At 39.0% G+C, this 20,115-nt stretch overlaps 1 protein-coding gene across 4 annotated transcripts in view; it reads right to left on the reverse strand.

Moving 5' to 3' along the window:
* Nucleotides 1–3,144, reverse strand: part of NR3C2 (nuclear receptor subfamily 3 group C member 2) — a 169,978-nt gene extending 166,834 nt beyond the window's left edge. For 3 of the 4 annotated variants that reach the window (XM_070949069.1, XM_070949067.1, XM_070949070.1), the window contains exon 1: nt 2,966–3,144. The gene's annotated coding sequence lies outside the window, so the exon portion shown is untranslated. Of the gene's footprint in view, nt 1–754; nt 812–2,965 lie in introns of those variants that run through there. The other variant, XM_070949068.1, reaches the window with a different exon arrangement.
* Between the last annotated feature and the right edge of the window lie 16,971 nt (nt 3,145–20,115).

Genomic DNA, 20,115 nt, shown 5'->3' on the forward strand with positions numbered 1-20,115 from the left:
CATTTTGAAATTTAGAAACTGTGCATGCAACTATAAAAGAATTACAGTCTGCCTAGGAATGCATGAAAGAGTTACAAATTCAAGGAATAGTCTTTATTTTGCATTACTGGCTGGACTGCTAACTCAGCTTCGTCTATCCTTTAATATTTTAAAATTTACTCTGTCTGGAGAGTCCATTGGAGTAGGGAAACTAATCAATTTAAACAAGCACATAGCAAGAAAATCCACCCTGAAGGTCTCAACATAACCTATTTCCCAAAGAAGGATAGAGCCCCATCCAAGCATTACTTGACAGCTTCACACCCAGACAAAAGCATCCTAAAACCAACAGTTCCTGCCTTCACGTTCTGGGTGCGTGGACTGTCATTTAACACATTCTAGCTTTCCAAATACCTATTCTGACACTTTGCATTTTAGCTGAAAACCCAACTCTTTTAAAATAAGCTATTGTGGCAGAGATACTTTTCTCCTGACGATCTCATAGTAGGGGAATCTGCAGAATAACTGCCCGGAGTTAAAATTAGACAGAATTGGAAGAACACCTGATGCAAAAATAAATAAATAAACTGCCCAGTTCTGAGACAGATATAAATATCTCAAGCCATCCTCTCTTTAATTTCCAAACTCCTTAACCTTGAGACTATTTGTTTGGCTTGCAGGTGACCCCTGGCCACAATTTCAACAATCAGAAAGAATTTCCCTACTACGGCTAGAAATACATCTTCCCTCTGCTATCCCGCCTGCTATCTCTCACCTCTCCTCCAAGTGTCATCCACCTAAAGTCCACATCCACGAACAAAAATAACCAAGCTCGGAACTGACAAGGGAACGGGAACCAATTTATTCTTCATAACGGATTCTTAATTTCAAATTTGCCTGGTCCACCGACACCGTGCAGGGCAGAGGGAAAGGCGACCGAGGGGGGGGGGGGCAAAGAGAGAGAGAGACCGCTAAGGTGCCAAGTCCTTTTAAAAACATGTCACATGCTCAGATAAAGTTCAGACGAGGTTCCTCCTCTCTCCCCCTCCTATTGGTCGGCGAGAAAAGCGGAGCCTCGAGATCGGAATCCGTAGCGAACTTCCATTGGACAAGCCCTTTTGTCAGTCACCCGGCAGGCGACATGACTGATACAAAGTTGCTGCGACACAAGCTAGAAAATGTATCTCTTCTTAAAGCTGTAGAGCCTCTGTAGCAGAGCGGCTCGCCTTGCTTTCCCCCCGGGGGGGGGGAGCTGTAAGTTCTCCCCCCCCTCCCTATCAATGCCAAGAAAAGTGAGATTTTAGGAATTGATCTTTGAAACACGGACAACTTTCAGGATAGCAACAACAACAACAGAGGGATAAAAGGCAGCTTCTAAAAGGGAAACCCGCTCAATCCGGCCTCTGAACGGGAGTTAAACTAGATCCCACGCCCTCAAGTTGCCAGCCCTTCCTAAATTGCATCCGTCTAACCGTTTCCTCTTTAAAAAAAAAAACCACGCTGAGATCCGAATTGGGAGGGTTCTCTTCCCAAGTCAGCCCTGCCCGCCCCTCGGGACATGATCTCTACCTGTATCAAGGTAAGCGCCTGGGGAATCCCCTCCCATCTGCCCTTAAGCCCACTCGAGGAAGCAAGGACACGCAAGATTTCATCTCATGCAGCGAAAAATCGCCACGCTTTAACAGGGCAGCAAATAATCCATCTTGTCAAGAGCAATAAGCAGCTTCTCTCCCCGACTCCCCCTACCCGACCCCACATTAAAACCCCAAAAAGCAAAGAGAAACCTTATTAAGAGGCTCAAGGACTTGCCCTCTGGTTCTCAGTTTGGATTTTATTGCGTCTAGTAGGTTCTTTGCCAACTGCTTATTTGGATTTTTTTTTTTTTAAGTTGCACAGACTGATAAGCAAGGGCCATAAAAATTAACTCCCAAACTCTAAACCCTTTTAGCAGGTCTTGGAAACATTTCATCACACGCTCCATCTTTGTGGCCGGAGTTTCTAAATATATATATATATATATATTTGAAAGACAATGACATCCTCTCGCTCCTTTTATTGGACGGGCAGGAATGCCGCAGGTTTTAGAGCTTCACGGAAAACTGTCTCAACTCCATAACAGCCCCTAAATTTTTGACACCCCACCCAAACGGCAGCGGTGTTAACATTCCCCCCCCTCCTTCCGCCAGGAGACAGCTCCTTCCCCCCTCCCCTCCGTTTGCGTACACACCCTTCTCGATCCAGTTTCCCTCGATAAAAACGCCTAGCTCCCCTTCCCCAAAAAACAATAGCCTGGAGAAATAAAGTTTAAATGAAATTCAAAGCCAGCCAAGCTGCAGAAGTCCACCGATGGCACGCGAGACAGAAATCACTCCACAATAACTCTTTTCCAAAGGCAAAACGTGCTTAGAGATTTTGTTTAAAGGAAAAAAAAAAAAAAACCCAATCCGCCCCCTCCCGGTCTGATTTTTTTTTTTTTTTTTTGCAAAAGGGGGGTTCCAGATTGACTGAGATGTCACGTGTCCTTAATGTTTTTAGCCTTTTAATACATATCGATCCGCGGTTTTTTGGTTTTTTTTTTGCAGCTTGGATCAGCTGAACACCGAGCTACTTTAGTTCCGTGGCCCCAAAGGCCGAAATGCTCTTGCGATGCCTCTCTCTCTCTCTCTCTCTCTCTCTCTCTCTCTCTCTCTCTCTCTCTCCTCTATTTCTCCTCCCCGCCCGCTAAGTTTTAAATTGGATTAAGCGAGGACTGGCAATGACCTGGAAGTGCCTCTTCTGCATATTTTGGCTCAGAGAAGGCACTTCGTTTGACTAGGGCTACCTATTAATCCTTCTTTTTATTCTCCGCGGAATGACATTTTAATTCCTCTCCAGAAGAGCACTCCCTCTGTCACTCAAGCTCTTTTACCTGTCCGCCTTTGGGACTCCGGTCAAAAAGATGGTATGGCTTTTGGGTTGGTTCCCCCCCCCCCTTTTCTGGACTCACCTTCATTTTTTAAAATCTCTGTTTCGCTTTGCAATGGCCGGAGGAACAAGTCCCTCCGGGTCCGCTCCAGAAAGCGGCCGATTAAGGGAAGAGTAGCAAGGAAGAAGGTGGAATCCGGAGGAAATCGGGGCTTAAATCCTGAAGGAGACGGGCAAACCCGTCAAGGAGCTTGCTAGGGACTCCCCCGAAGCGGCGTCTTCAAAAAAAATGAAAGGAATAATAATAAAAAAAAAAGCAAAAACCAATCCTCCTAAGCTTCTCTCAGGCGACCCAGGGCCGTTCGTTAAACTGGAAGCGGAGAAGTCCACTTGGTTGAAGCTTCCTCGGTGACAGCTCTCCGCAAGGAGGACCGGCTGAAGGGCTGTCACATTGCCGACCGCGGCTGGAAAGCAAGCGTCGGGGAGAAAAGCTGGAGCTTCGGATCTAAGCCGAGGTTTCAAATTCTTATTTGGGGAAGAAGGGGGGGAAAAAAAGAAAAAAAAAAGAGGGCGGAAATCCACCAACTTCCAGGTAAAACTCCCGTCTGCGCCTGCAGCGCCACTGCCGCCGCCGCCGCCGCCGCGGGAAGAGGTGGGTGAGAGAGCGAGCGAGCGAGCGAGAGAGAGCGCAGCTCCGGAGGGGGTAAACTTTTCTCTCCCCTCCCCTGGCGTCTCTTCAAAGCAGCCCAGTCTGCGCGGGTGTCCTTCCTTCCTTCACCTTCCTTCTGCCTCCGCCGCCGTTTTTTTTTTTTCTTCCTCCTCCTCCTTCCTCCTCCTCCTCCTCCCCGCTTCCCAGGATTTTTCTCTCACACTCTGCCGCTGGAGCTAAGTCCCGGTTTGCGGGGCTGCTGGAAGAAGCGGGAGGAGGAGGAGAGAGAGAGAGAGGACGAGCGGGAGGGGCAGCCAGCGCTCTCTCGCTCTCTCTCCACCCCCCCTCTCTCTCTCCAGGCGTGTCTCGCGGCGAGCGGCGGACGCTCAGAGCCAACGAGATGGCCTCTCCGCCTCCTTCTTCCCGCCCATCGGGCTCGAACGGGAGGGGAGGGCAGAGAGAGAGAGGGGGGGAAGAGGCGAGCGCCTCACGGACTGCTCGCCACCGGCTTTCCCGTCCAGTGTCTGGCTCGGGCGGTTGAGCGGCTCGGGCTTGCTTTTGCGCACAGGCGGAGAAGGAAGGGAGGGAGGGAAACCCAGAAATCTGGCCAGGCCAGAGAGCAGACGGAGCCGACCCCCGTCGTAAAGCTGGCGTGGGGAAACGGGAGAGGCGAAAAGGTGGCTGTCCGCGGCCTTTGCTCTTGGTAACTGCTATGTGGCCGCTACTTCCCTCCAGCTGCTTCTTTCCCTCCACCTTTGCTCCACTCAGCGACGCGCACAACAGGTTTTTGTTTCCTTTTCAACCCTCCTCCTCCCTGCCCGTGTCTATACACGTGCCGGCTGGAGGTATAAAAAAAAAAAAGAAAAGGAGACGCGGCTCACAGGCAAAGTTTATAAAAGGCTGCTTTTTAGTACCCGGCGCGGAAGGGATTCGTTGCTTAAAAGTTCTCTCCACAGATCCAAGAAGATGTAATGGGGTTTTTTTTGGTGCCAACCTGTGTTTTTTAAGAGTTCGGTTAGAGAAGAGTGTTTAAGGAGGTGAACTTGAGTTAGAAAAGAGGGAGGGGAGGGGGGATAAAGAGGAGGGGTCCTGAAAGGGAGGGGCAAGGGTAGGGAGCCACCCCTCCCTTAAACATTTTTCTCCCATTTATGAACGCTTGCAAGTTAACAGCTGCTTCTCTTAAAAAGGCAATGATGCTACTCGGTTACCGCATCTAAAAATCATTTTAGTCTTAGCTGGTGATAAGGTCTTTCCAAATCTATTGGACTAGAACAGGGGTCTCCAACCTTAGCAACTTTAAGGCTGGTGGACTTCAACTCCTAGAACTGGCTGGGGAATTCTGGAAGTTGAAGTCCGCCAGGCTTAAAGTTGCCAAGGTTGAAGACCTCTGGACTAGAAGACCTCCAAGGCCCCTTCCAAATCTGTTATTCGGCGGTCACAAATGCCTTGTATTCAAATCTTTATTGTCGATGCACAACACGTGTACAATGAGATTGGGTTCTAATCTATTCTAATGATCAGATGCATTTAAATAGCCAAGTGTGTTTTATGCTCCTCAGAAGTGCAGCTATTCATGTTCCTGTTAGTGAACAGGTCGAGTGCTCATAATGACGGCATGAGTGGATCGAGACTTTTTCTTTCCCATTATTTTTTTTTATATGAAGTACTTCCATATACAGGTCATCCTCATTTAGCGACTGTCTCGGACAACAACCATTCACAATGAGGATGCTGATGGGAAAAAAAAGTAACATCGTAATCAATCCTCACGAAGATAGCAAGCATAGTCACAGTTTCACTTAGAGATCACTCTGCTTAACATCTGAGTTGCTGCTCTAATTGCAGTCACTAAATAAGGATTATTGTACTCTTTCAAATCACAGCTCGATAAACTGTATTGAAACAATAAAAAGGAGAGTGTTGGTGAAAAAAAAGTGAGACTCTTCCTTGAATTTAAAGGGTGGATTCAAATCCATTCTTATAATTAATAATTATAATTAATAATTATAAGAATTATGTTGGGGATTCTCAGCAACTGTTTAGGAATATTTTAATTGCAGAGATTGGGAATTCTCAGCTACTGTTTAAGAATATTTTAATTGCAGGGATCGGGAATTCTCAGCCACTGTTTAGGAATATTTTAATTGCAAGGGTAGTTTTTAAATCAAGCAATTACTGTTAATGAGCTGGTAAGGTAGGATGAGCAGCAGGAAGTGAGGCTGGCGTGAATTCAGAGATAGCTTTCTTCATCAGGATTGCCTTTGATCTTGATGTCTAAGTGGTGGGGGCAGTGCTCCTGGGTTGGCATTGCCAGGAAGATTGGAGAGTTCCCTTTGTACTGTATTATCTGTATGTCCTACTAATGAAAAAAAATTGTCTAGATCAGTGTTTCCCAACCATGGTAACTTCACAATGTGTGCGGACTTCAACTCTCAGCATTACCCAGTTAGCATGCCATCTAGGGAATTCTGGGAGTTGAAGTTCACCCCTTGAAATTGCAAAGACCGAGAACACTTCTGGTTGACTGAGAATATTGGAGTTATGGGTCATACTAGAACACAGGTGTCAAACTCGCGGTGTCACCTTGCCGTCACGTGATGTTTCGTGATGTTTTTCCCATTCGCGGAGCTGGGGTGGGGATGGCCTGCCTGTGCCGCATTCAGCCCGTGGGTCACCAGTTTGACACCCCTATACTAGAAGATACCAGGTTGAAAAAAATTGCCATTTTAAAAAAGTATATTATAAAAGCACAGTACATGTTCCCAAGATGCTATGTTTTTTTCAGGCTTTAGCAATGCTGTCAGGCTCTAATGTATACATTGTGAGCAGAACTGCTAAGTTTATAGTTAAGGCCTTTGAGCTAAGAACTCGTTATATCAAACAGATTGGGATCCTTGTAAGGTGATGTATTTATCTGAATGCTGATTCTTTTTTATTTACCACATTAATTTTTATTAGTTTATGTATTTTATTACTGTATTTTCTTTTATTTATTTTACTCTGGAGTTAGATCCTATATTTTACTTTTATTTTATTTTATCTTTTGATGTGATCCTAAGACCGATCAATTAATAAACTACTATCACTACTGCCAATGCTCTTATTTTTCCTCTCTATATACTCTCAAGGAAAGCAAAATGATGGGAAAAGAAGAGAGAACATTATCTAAGGCAGCCAAAAAATGTAGACTTTAGCAGTTTATTTTATTTTATTTTATTTATTTTTAACCTGCTTTTATTATTTTTACATATAAATCAAGGTGGCAAACATGTTCAAAACACCTTCCTCCTACCCACAAAGAAAAAATTGCATTTGATAATCCAGGTTTATCAGAAGAAAATTGATTTTGGAGACCTTTTATATAAAGTGCAAAAAGAAAGCAGATAAAGGTAGATTTTTCTCCATATATAGGCAGTCCTCACTTAGCAAAGGTAATTGAAGCTGGCAACCCTGTCACTAAGCGAAGCAATTGTAAAGCATATCACAGGACCGTGCCAATTTAAGATGACAATTGTAGCAGTCCCAGTTGCCATTGTTAGGCAAATCCTGTGCAGTCACAGCATGGCCTCATCATGCAGTTGTCATTTGTGACCTCATCCTGGCTTCCCCATTGACTTTGCTTGTTGGAAGCTGGCAATGAAGGTCACAAATGGCATTCATTGTGACTGAGATGCAGCATATGTCATAATTGTAAGCTGGTTGACAAGTGTTCAAATTATGATCCTATGACAGCAGAAATGCTACAACAGGAACCAGTTGTCAGTCCTCATTCAGCGGCCTCATAACTTTAAACAGTCACTAAACAAGTGGTTGTTCACCAAAGACTACCTAACAGAGACAAGAAACAATCTTCCATGTGATATTTAGATAGTGATATTTTTAAAAAGAGAAATAGACATAACCATGAAGGCTAAGTCTAGCAGTCTATTAGGTTGACTTTAATCCCAATGCTATACTTTCATATGAGAAAGTATCTGATTTAACAGCATAGGATGCTAGTTTAACACAGCCCTGCCCTGTTTTGGTACATTTCGAGAACATGTTATATGAGTTAAAGTCCAATCCATCTAGAGAACACCAGTTTGTGAACCATAATATTCTGTACAATCTTTTAATGACCTGGTAGGTACATAAGAAGACAGAGAGAGAGATGATAGATAGATAGATAGATAGATAGATAGATAGATAGATAGATAGATAGATAGATAAATAGATAAATAGATAAATAGATAGATAGATCTTTTAAGAGATGGCTTTTAATATACCTTTTATTTTAGATATCACAACACTGAAAGTAAAATGCAAGTAATCCATGGGTACATTCATGTTGGAATACAACATTTGTGAGAAACTCTGATAAAATCTGAAAACTGAATTAAAACAATTGATTTTAAACTATTTTTAAAGATTTTGGGAGAGTGTCTTCTGAGTTCAACTTGGCTTCAGTATATGCTTGGCACAGTATATACCTGGCACCTGAAACGTGTATTAAGTAAACAGTACAACCTGGATTTCTTTAGCAACCTCTGAGGTACACTAGTCACAATTTTAACTTCTATAAGAAATCTGTGCTTGAACAAACCCAAAAGTTCAATTTTATAAGTCATTAAAAAGTGAAGTAAAAATTAATGTTTTTGGCAGGGGTTACTTAGCAATGGGGGTCTGTTCTCCGAGCTTGCTGTTTAGCTTCTGGATGTTTCATTACCAAACTAGGTAATTTCAGTGGAGTTTTGGGATGAAGTGTCTTGTTTGTTTATATAGAACCTGGGTGATTAATTGGTCTTGTGACTGGTTGAATCACAAGACTAATTGAGTCACAAGACCAACCAACCACCCAGGACCAATATAAACAAGCAAGACATTTCACCCCCAAACCCCACTGAAGATGTTACCTAGTTTGATAACGAAAAGTCCAGGAGCTAAACAGTAAGCTCGGAGAACAGACCCGTACAACCTGAGCTACGAATATTCTCAACAATTTCTAAAGGTTAATATTTGTGTGTGCGTATGTGTGTGTGTATGCGTGTGTAAAAGGAAGAACTAGACAATCCAGTTTCAGCAGATCAATGGGCCCAGACACTAAAAAATGACAGCTATGCTACTTATTTAAAAAATAAAGCTAATTCATCAGTAAATGTTATTTTGCAAGTACCCCTAGCTGTTCCATGTGAATTTTCTGAGCGCAGAAAGTAGAAGCATCCATGACCCAAGGAAAAAGACCAAGCAACTATCACCATCTGTCATTGCATTGAAGCCATGAAAAGTGGCATGAGAATGAGCTGAGGGGACCATCTCTTGTAGAACGCAAGAAGCAGCTATTTTTGCACTTGGCAGTTTGGTGGTACTGATTGCTGGTTACATTGAACTCTAAATTGTACTGGAACATCATTGTATTTAATGTGACTTTTATGCATATTTTAAATGATTAATAATAGAGATGAGATTTGCAAATACAGAATTGCTATCATTCATGTTGATGACAATTATGAACAAATAATAACCCAACACAATGGATAGGAAGTCAATCCTATCAAATAGTAGTATTGCCCAAACAATCATTTGTGGTTGATAGATTGATAAAGGGAATGCAGAACTATTGTGCCAGGAATATTGTGTTTATGCCCCTGAAGTTCAAGGATAGGGTGAATGCTAAGGACATAACGTGCGGATTTACAATGTAGCTATATTATTTAGGATGTTTATGTACAATCTCATCATACACTTTAACAAACACAAAGCCTGTTTGCACTGAAAAATAAATAAACCAATCAAAAGAGGTTTTTTTTTAATACTTCCTGCCTAGAGAAAGTGCATCAATTTTACAGTGTAAGCATTTTGGAGGCGCAATCTCCATAAGCAGAGCATTCCCTGATTATTTCACATCTCACATCTGACTGTTGAAGGATATGAAAAAGAGCATCAGCACATGACTTTAACTTTTTAATACACTAACACAAAAAAATATACCTTTATATAAGAAGAAAGACATCAAAGAGATTATAAATTTCAGTGTACTTTTTGCAAAAGAGAAAAGATACATAAGAAGTATCTGGGCATGCAACTCAGAATAATGCTCCTGTCAACTTTGGAAGCCATATTAACACCAGAAGCTTCCATGCTGCCACCTTCTTGTGCTTGGAAAGTAGGAGGGATTTAGTAGAGGGATTGTAGTTAGACATAATAGCATTCTTCTTTTTGGTCCAGGTCATGTTGTTCCTGCATCTAGAGGTGGAGTGGTTGAAGTGGTGGCTCAAGTTGGGACAGATGGTGATTGGGGCATGTGATGGACTGAGGGGTGCAAGGGCTGGATTTGGGATTTTGATTTTCTGAGGGAAAACCTGGAACTCTCAGATTCGGGTTTTCCCAGATGTGCCAGTATACCTACTCTAATAAATGGGAACTTGAGAAGATGCCTGTCTCGGAATTTTTAATTGGAGTTGGGGTTTTTCGGAATGCTGACAGCTTAAAGGATTACAGTTGCAAGAGAAATTGTAGATTTTTTTTCCAAAGAGAAAAGCATACATTTTGAATATTTTTTGTCTACAGTTTATGAAATTATTTACAGGTGAAAGTCAGGGGTGGGTTCTACTTACCTTTACTACCGGTTTGCAGCAGGGCTGCGCACACTCGCTTTGCTCACGCACGCGCACACTCTTCTGCACAAGCGCAGAAGCTTCTACGCATGCTCAGAAGCATTTTGATGACGTCGGGGTCGGTGGGCGGAGCCTCTCACCGGTTTTACTACTGGTTCTATAGAACCGGTGCGAACTGGGGGCAACCCACCACTGGTGAAAGTCCTTCACCTGATGACTATGAATTATATACTGGGAAAAACTTCTGCTGAAGTTCTTCCAAGAGGGCATCTAGCAGTACAACTAACACCTAAATACAGACTGGGATGCATGTTTATTATTAGATTTTAATCCTTCTTCTTTTTCCTACAAACAACAACCATGTGAGGTGAGGTGAGTTCCAAGAGAATGATTCGTTCAAAATCACCCAGACATCTTATATGTCTAAGGGAAAGCCAGAACTAACAGTCTCCTGATTTTTAAGGTGACATCTTAACCACTATACCAATTTTTAGATAATTACCATTGCCAACAATGGTAGAGGTAGTGATTCTATGTGTTGTCACATGGGTGACACTCTCCTTGTTCATTGCTTCCTCTGCACATTTTCCTTCTTTCTTCAATGGTGGGCGCTGGCTGGAAATTTCACACTGACAAATCTCGTATGGACTATCACTGTTCACTATAGTGGCACAAGCCTGAGAATATAAATTATTTGAATTCCTTTTGATCTACTCACATTTTAGATTGGACTCCAGCCGGTAAACAAATTGGTTTTATTTATTATTGACAGCACGAGTAGTGCATTTCTGGAACAGGCATAACGATGCATAAACCACAATGAAAAATAAATTATAAATCAAGCACTAATAAACAAAAACATTTTATAAACCTTGGATCAGAAGACAATAGTTAGTAAATTGAACTTGGATCAGAATGAGGCAGATGTTTATGTATTTAATATAATTATACACCTGACTTTCCTAAGTTGGCAAGAGGTTATGAAATTAAAATAAAACTGTTAATAATGAAATCCAAATGAATTTGCCTAAAGATTATCATACAATATAATAACAGCAATGGCGGTGAAGCAATAATAAACCTGTCATCTAATGAACACTTGAGAAAATAAAGCAAAGTCATGCCATATGTCAATGAAGGAGGCTACTCTACCAATTAGACACTAGTACAGGAAAAGCCATATGTTATACTGCTAAAGTTTTAAAGAGGGTATCAAACTGAGCAGTCATCAGATTCCTCTGAGATAGGACCATCTTTAGATTTCTAGCGTTGCCCTTTAAAATTCACCTTTTCTTTTTTTAGTATGCTCTAAAATTCTGCATTTCATCAGAAGTCCTGTAGGAAGCATAACAAGATACCAAAACCAGTGCATTTAAAATCTCGAACTGCTGAGATATTGAAAACTTTCTTGTCGCTTTAGTAGTGTAACCAAGCTATGCAGCTTCTGACATTCAGTCTGCAACACATATCACCTTTATTTTCATTATAAGGCCCCATTTTAAGGGAAGCCAAAGCTAGAATGTGTTACAGGTAGTCCTCGACTTACAACAGTTCATTCAGTGACTGTTCAAAGTTACAACGGCACTGAAAAAACTGACTTGTGATAATTTTTTACACTTACGACCCCATGGTTACATGATTTATGTTTGGATGTTTGACAACTGATTCACATTTATGACAGTTGCAGTTTCTCATGGTCATGTGATCCCCTTTTGCAGCTTCTGACAAGCAAAGTCCTCCTGGAATACGACTGATCCCGGACCGCCGTACCTTCCGTAAGGCCCTGAAGACTTATTTATTCCACCAAGACGGCCTAGCCTAAATGGTTCTTAATTGAGATTTTAAAATTTATAGACTTGAGGGTTTTAAATTGGGAAGCCAATGATTTAATTCTTTTTAATTATCTTAACTTTTGTATTGTATCTATTTTTAATTTTGGCTGTTCACTGCCCTGAGTCCCTTCTGGAAGAAGGGCGGTATACAAATTAAATTAATAAATAATAATAAAAAGTCAATGGGGAAGTTAGATTCATTTAACAAGTGTGTAGCTAATTTAACAACTGCAATGATTCACTTAACAAATGTGGCAAGAAAAGTCTTAAAATGGGGCAAAACTCGCTTAACAAATTTCTCACTTAGCAACATAAATTCTGGGCCCCATTGTGATCATAAGTCGAGGACTACCTGTACTATATTGAGATTGAAACTATAAAATTGTACACCCTTAGAGGGAAATTATACAAATTACAGTGCTCATCATTTTAGTCCTTTCTCTGCTTAAGACATCTAATTCAACTGTCACCTTTCCTAAAGCAAAATTGTTTTTTCCTTTGACTTGATGAAACACAAGCGTTGCAAAAGAGGTCAAATCATGGCACAAACAATAATTTATATTTCCAACATTACATAATTGCTTCCAGCATACAAACTGGAGAATCCTCAGTCAGAGTCTTGAGTATTCAATTTCCAATGATTTGCATTTAAAAACACACCTCGATATTTAGTACCATCTTAGCAGATAGATATGCCCATGACAAAAATGTGGAATAGTCTCAACATAGTTTTTCCTAATCCCAATTGTCTCTTTCGTTGTCCCTGCAATTTCAGTCAATAAGGAAAGTCCAGTTGCAGCTGGAAATAACTTCTGAATGCTGGCAATAGCACAACTTTTAAAATTCACCAGATATGGACATGTTTTATTATTTTTAATTACAGTTCAGTGTCATGGCTGTACAAAGAACTCTCTGAAAACTGAATGAACTCTGATAAACTGGAATACAAAAAGGGAAAATATAAAAATTGGAAAGAGAGGCACATAACTAAGGCAGAATATCAGCAAAAAGCCTGAACCTGCAAAGATGAAGTTAGGAAACCTAATGCCCCAAATGAACTAAGGCTTGTTACAAAAGTCAAAAATAACAACAAAAAAGCTGCTTTCAACTGGTAAAAAACAAGAGAAAAAAAATCAAGGAAATGATTGGTCCATTAATAGGAAAAAATGGCATGAAGGTGAGAAGCAGCAGGGAGAAAGCAGAACTCCTTAACTAAATTTTTGCATCTGTCTTTACGCAAAATAAAAAAAAAAAACAGCCCAAAAAGCAGTCCAACCTATCAAATAACTACTGTAAAATGCAGATCAGGAATGCAAATCAAAATAAGCTAGAAAATTGTAAGAGAACATCTAGCCACACTAGATGAGTTCAAATCACCAGGACCAGATGGATTACACCCCAAAGTTCTGAAGGAACTGGCAGATGTGATCTCAGAACCACTGAACCATATTTTTCAAAGATCCTGGAGTGCTAGAAGCTACCAGATGACTGGAAAAGAGCTGATGTAGTTTCCATCTTTAAAAGGGAGGGGGGGAAATGGAACCAGGAAACTACTGACCTATCAGCGTGACATCAATAGCTGGGAAGTTTCTGGAAAAGTTAATCAAGCAATGAATTTGTGAATACTTAAAACAAACAAACTCATAACCAGAAGCAACATGGGTTTGTCACACAGATTATGACAGACAAATCTTATTCTTTGACAATGTGACAAAATTAATGGATCAGCAAAATGCTGTGGATATAATTTACTTGGACTTCAGTAAGGCATTTGATAAAGTAGACCGTAATCCATTACTTGTTAAGATAAAAAAATGTGGGTTTGACAGTGACCACCAGATGGATTTGTAACTGGCTGACTAACTGCACTCAACATGTATTCCTTAACGGAACTGCATCTACATGGAGGAAAGTATGCAGTAAGGTACCCCAAGGCTCTATTTTAGGCCCTGTACTCTTCAATAACTTCATCAATAATTTAGACAATGGTATAAAAGGGGAACTCATTAAATGTGCAGATAACACTAAACTGGCAGGAATAGCCAATACTCTAGAAGATAGGCTTAAGATACAGAGGGATCTTGAGAGACTTGAACACTGGGACCTATCCAACAAAATTCAATGTTGAGAAAAGTAAGGCTCTACATTTATGCAAGAGAAACCAAATACACAGGTATAATATAGATGGTATCTGGCTCAATAGTAATAACTGCGAGAGAGATCTTGGAGTCCTAGTGGACAATTACTTAAATATAAACCAGCAGTGTGCTGCAGCTACCAAAAAAGCCAATGCAGTTCTAGGCTGCATTAACAAAAGGATAGAATCAAGGTCACATGAAGTGTTAGTACCACTTTATAATGCCTTGATAAGTTTTCACTTGGAATATTGCATCTTGTTTTGGTCTCCATGGCATAAAGATATTGAGACTCTATAAAGATTGTAGAAAAGAACAACAAATATGATTAGGGTACTGGAGGCTAAAATATATGAAGAATGGTTGCAGAATTGGGAATGTCTACTTTAATAAAAAGAAGGACTAGGAGTGACATGATAGCAGTGTTCCAATATCTAAGGGGCTGCCCCAAAGAAAAGTGAGGTCAATCTGTCCTCCAAAGCACCTGAAGGCAGGACAAGAAGTAATGTATGGAAACTAATCAAGGAAAGAACCAACATAGAACTAAGGAGAAATTTCCCTGACAGTTAGAACAATTAATTAATGAAAAGACTTGCTTCCAGAAATTGTGGGTTCTCCATTACTGGAAGCTTTCAAAAGGAGATTGGACAGCCATTTGTTTCAAATGGTATAGGTTTTCCTGCTTGAGCAGGGAGTCTGACTAGAAGACCTCCAAAGTCCCTTCCAACTCTTGTTATTGTTATTCTGTCTCAGTTCAAATAATATAGGTAATTATTGTCTGTGCTGAGCTTTCAGTTGATTTTATAGGAAACAAAACTTTCTGCCTTTGTCCTAGAGAACAAGTGGCAACATATATATTTTAGCTATATTTGAACAACTGTTGCTGACAACCATTATATCTTGAATTAAATTATCAATTAAATCACATTGTAAAACCTATGAATTAAAACTCAAGCTATTATGCATGACATTCTCAACAAAACTAATCGTATAAACCAATAAAACCACTAAAAAAACAAAAACAAAAAAAGCTACAGGGAACCATTGAACGTTTTAGGTAGTAATTTTTCCTAATACTTCAAATTGTATGTACTTTTCTGGTTATAGCAAAAGTGAAAAGGAAGCATAGTGTGGCCCTTGAAATATGTTTGAAGAGAAATATCTAAACATGATTTCTCATTCAAAAACCAAATAATACCCAAGTATTTTGAATATGCTCGCTGCAGCTATGCAATAAGAAACGAATCCTTAAAGCATTATTTCACAGTATCGAAGAAGATCAAAAGCAGCAATAGATGCATTTCAGATGACAACTTCTCTTCCTGACCATTAGGTTTATAAGAAAGGATAACTTTATCAAATGTGTCACACCAATATAGGGCACCCTATGTCAGACACCATCTTTGTTCCTCGAAACAGATAAAAATGCGCAATGGATAATGCACTGCAAAGCACAATTGTGTGAAAGTTTGGCAGTATCTCATTATCTATGTGCCCTACAGCTAGAGTGCATTTATGTTGGAGACAGTAGGAGTAACCTTATCACCTAAGATCAGTCTGCTGTATATATTCACCAGTAATGTGACTTATTCTGAGAAATGTAAGCAGATGAAGTTTTAAGTGGGATCCAGCTCAGGCATTCTCTATTTCTTGATCAAAATCTATTATATATACAACATTAGAGTTCTAAGCATATTTTCTTTAACTTTTGTTACTGATTAATTTCTAAGGGTGGAGAAAGGGAAACACCATGACTCACTAGAAATTTTATTTATGATCTACAGGCTTTTGCTCCTATTTTCAGAATATAGACTGCTTATAATCATTGTAAATAATAGAAGACTCTGTTCATATGTGAAAGTGATAAAGTTCTCAATATATTCTAGAAGCAGGAAGAAGAAACAAACCAACCGAAAATTTTAACTACATTTTCACCTTGGTTTTTAATTTTGTTTTTTCTCTTTTTATATGGTTTTATGGCTTTTATCTGTAAACTGCCCAAAGCAATTCAGAGAGTGCGGTGAGTGTGTGTAAATTTGATGTATAAATAAATAAACCAAAAGGTTTTAGACTTTTAGTACAATAAAGAATGTTTAATATATTCCAGGATCAAAACTTAAACTGATTCTAAGGCATAGATCCTGAATCAAACTGAACCTAAAATACAGTTGTATTTTTCTTTGTTCAGTTCTTTTTTCTTTGTTTTTAATCTTGATAGGTCACTTCATAGGGGAAACTGAAGTTGAGCAAATGCAATCTTCTTATTATATTTAAATCATCTGGGCTCCAAGTACAAACTTTCATCTTGTTAAATAGAATAAAAAGATAAATAGGTAAACACATTATGTGCTGTAAGTTTATATCCTAATTCACATTAATATTTAATCCACACTCTATTTTTAACCACTTGCACCAAAACTTCAGCTACATACTTGAATGATTTAGCTGACTTACAGGGCATGCTTCCTTTTAGCCTAGTTTCTTTCTCCAACTGTCTCCCGCCAGTGCTCTTTAATGGCCTAAGCAATAAATGTGGTTGAACCACTTTCAAATACTGTACAGTAACATTGCTAATGCATACTGACGCTAGCAACCATGAGTTTGTGCTGGGGGGCAGAATATGACATTTGAAAAACATATTTCACACATATTTTACTGTTCCATTTTATTTAAGGAGTCCCATGTTACAGTTCGGACAATGTGCCATATGTTTGAAATATGAAGACTTGCTGATGTTGATGGCAAATACTCCGTGGAACAAATTCAGTAAAGGTAGACTTTATAGAACAATAAAGAGTAATCATACCAGGACAAAAAATTACAGGCTTAGAAGAAACAGAAGCAGAAAGAGAGATGGGTGATGGGTCAGATATGCAGAAGCAGCCAGATTTCTTCCCTTCAGGATGTGTTTCTCATGCTGAAGAGCAACAATTTGTCCTAAGGCTTATGTAGGTGTGGGTGGAAAGTGATTTATTACTACTGATCACTTGAGGCTCTCTGGTTTGAAGAGAGTTACTTAAAGATTTTATCAACTGGAATAAAACTTAGAGTTATTGCAGTTAGCAGCCGTCATGGTTTAGTACAAAGGAACAGGAGGGACCTGAGTCTTGAGAAAAAGGAGCAGCCTTTTTCTCAAGGCTCAGGTTCAAAGGCAAAAGAACCTGACAAATGCTATTAAAACACACTGATACACCCAAGTGTTTATTATTGTTAATTCATTATCATGGAAAAATATAGAATTTTGATTTCAATTTGGTAAGAATCTGTTTATCTAAGTTTCTAGTATTCATTCCATGCCACTATCCAATTTTTAAAGAATTAAGCCAACACCCTTAAAATTTTTAGTTTTATTGAATTTCTATACCGCCCTACTCCCGGAGGACTCAGGGCGGTGAACAGCCAGGAAATAAAACACATACATATAAAAAATTTAAAATCGAATAAAATGAATTAAATAAATTTGGCTGGATTAATACCCATAATTTAAAATACCCATATTTTAAAACACATTAAAATTTAAAATTTGCACTTAAAAGGGAGAAGATTTAGGTGAGGCCAGCTTGATGAAATAACAGGGTCTTAAGTTCACGGCGGAAGGTGCACAGACTAAACTAAACTAAACTAAACCCTTAAAATAAAATAGGTTATGGAGCCGGAGTTGAGGACAGCATATCGAGAAATGCATTTGGTGGATGACAAAATTCTAAATTTACATTATATTGCAATTAGTCTTACATAAACATATATTTGAAAACTATTACTTAATATTTAAATAATTAGCAAGGTGGGGTGCCGTCATTGTCTCCCTGTGTTTTCGGCCTATCCTATCATCATACTTTGTGTGATGATCAATTTATACGTGAACTCAGCATTTAGATATATGATGCAGAAGGTTGAAAAAGTCTGGATAAGTATCTGTACAATTAGATACTGTAATATAAACATTTTTGACATTTGTATTAAAACATAAATATAGATAAGTCTCATAACATGTACTATCTAATATAATAGTAATAATGATATAGACTTTATATTAAAGTATGTGCAGTAAATTCATAGAAATGAATGCAGAGAACAGAGTTAATATCAACAGGGCAAAGAAAATAGACAAAAGGAGCCAGACAGATTAGATAATAGGGCAGAAAACAATGAAGGCTTTATTATAAATCCCTCTGGAATTAATGGCAATCTTTACACTGATATTAGAAAGTCTGTGGATTATGCACAAAAGACGATTAATTTGGAAAGCTTTGTCAAAGCAAGGGTGAGTTAAACAATGTTTTGAAAAAGAAAAAGAAAAAGAAAAAAAGACCAGGAATCAACAAATAAGGATTTGGGACAAATTCCTAAAATAAAATAAAAAAAATAAATAAAATAAAATAAAATAAAATAAAATAAAATAAAATAAAATAAAATAAAATAAAATAAAATAAAATAAAATAAAAAAGTAACCTGTGTTAGTAGTGTGGCACAGTGCAAAGGTACATGATTTGTCCCAATTTTAATTATGTTTATTATGTTTTTTTTTTAAAAAAAAGACATACCGGTACATTTTTTTAAAATCAGCAGTAAACACACAGAAACAAAAGCACACACAAATGCAAACACATACATTTTGCTGTTGCGGCCAAAGTGCTTAAGTACTGAAAGAGTTTATTCTGCCTCTAAACTTGGAAGGCGAAGTTGATTTATAGCTTCAGTGGTATATGAATATAACATTTGCTACCAATGTGAAATTAATTTCTGAGTAAAAAATACAGAATATGTTGCCTATAAAATCTTAACCGCTCCCTCCACCCAAAAAATCTTTCATTTAAACTCTGCAGTGGAGAGAAAAAGCATCTGGTAGGTGGATGTTGCAATAAATATTGGGAGTTGAGGCTGATTTCAGAGGGCAAATCCACTTTATACAAAGTGGCCAGAACAATGTCACCTCTACAGACAGCTTCACAGAAAAAACAAATACATTTATGACAGAGGTGGGTTTCAGCAAATTCTGACCAGTTCTGGAGAACTGGTAGGGGAAATTTTGAGTAGTTCAGAGAACCGGTAGTAAAAATTCTGACTGGCCCCACCCCCATCTATTCTCTGCCTCCCAAGTCCCAGCTGATTGGAAGGAAATAGGGATTTAATAATATTCTTCCCCTGGAATGGGGTGGAAATGGAGATTTTACAGTATCCTTCCCCTGCCACGCCCACCAAGCCATGCCACACCTACCAAGCCACACCCACAGAAATGGTAGTAAAAATTTTTGAAACCCACCACTGATTTATGAGATATATTTGGCAGGTAATTATTTTTAAAATACTATCTACTTTAGCTTATACAAAAATCTTTTTGTATGCACATCTCAAAATGATTGAAACCAAACCACATGGGCATTTTCAGCAAGAAGACACTAAGGATTGCATGTGGCCTTTGATCTCAGGTTGCCCATCTCTGTTATCATCTACATGCAGCTCAAATAGATGTTATTTCCTCTATCCTCTTTATTATTCTCATAACACTCGACAATTAGATGATGATTATTTCTTCCTTCCTTGCTTTTTCCTTTCTGTCTGTTGTCTAAGATCCAAGGCAAATCTCCACAAAAAGAGGTAGTTCTCGTACCCAGAAAATCATATGTGTGAAGGCAACAGAAACAAGCAAGAAAGAAGCAAGAAAAGTTCATTCATTTGTATTATGTTTGTCTCCATGTGTCTTATTTATTCCTGAAGAAAATATCCAAATTGGGTTTTTGTTTGCTATTCATGTCAAAGAGCTACATTCCTACCTATGCACAATCATGAAGTTTAGCAGAGAACACGGCTAAGTATATTCCACAGCTTAATTAAATTTTCAGGATTGTTTTGAGAGCAACATCAATAAGTATGCAGTAGAAATTAATCATTCGCTCTAATGGTGATTTCAGGTGAGAAACACTGAGAGAAAAAGAAGCCTAATTAAAATCATCAAGAAAGAAGAAAGGGGGAGTAGTTCAGAAGTAAGTAGGACATTTAAAAAAAAAAAATAGGTTGGCAAT

Source organism: Pituophis catenifer, unplaced genomic scaffold (assembly GCF_029215685.1).
Source record: "Pituophis catenifer annectens isolate HBS135680 unplaced genomic scaffold, rPitCat1.0.hap2 SCAF_8, whole genome shotgun sequence".
Classification (NCBI taxonomy): domain Eukaryota; kingdom Metazoa; phylum Chordata; class Lepidosauria; order Squamata; family Colubridae; genus Pituophis; species Pituophis catenifer.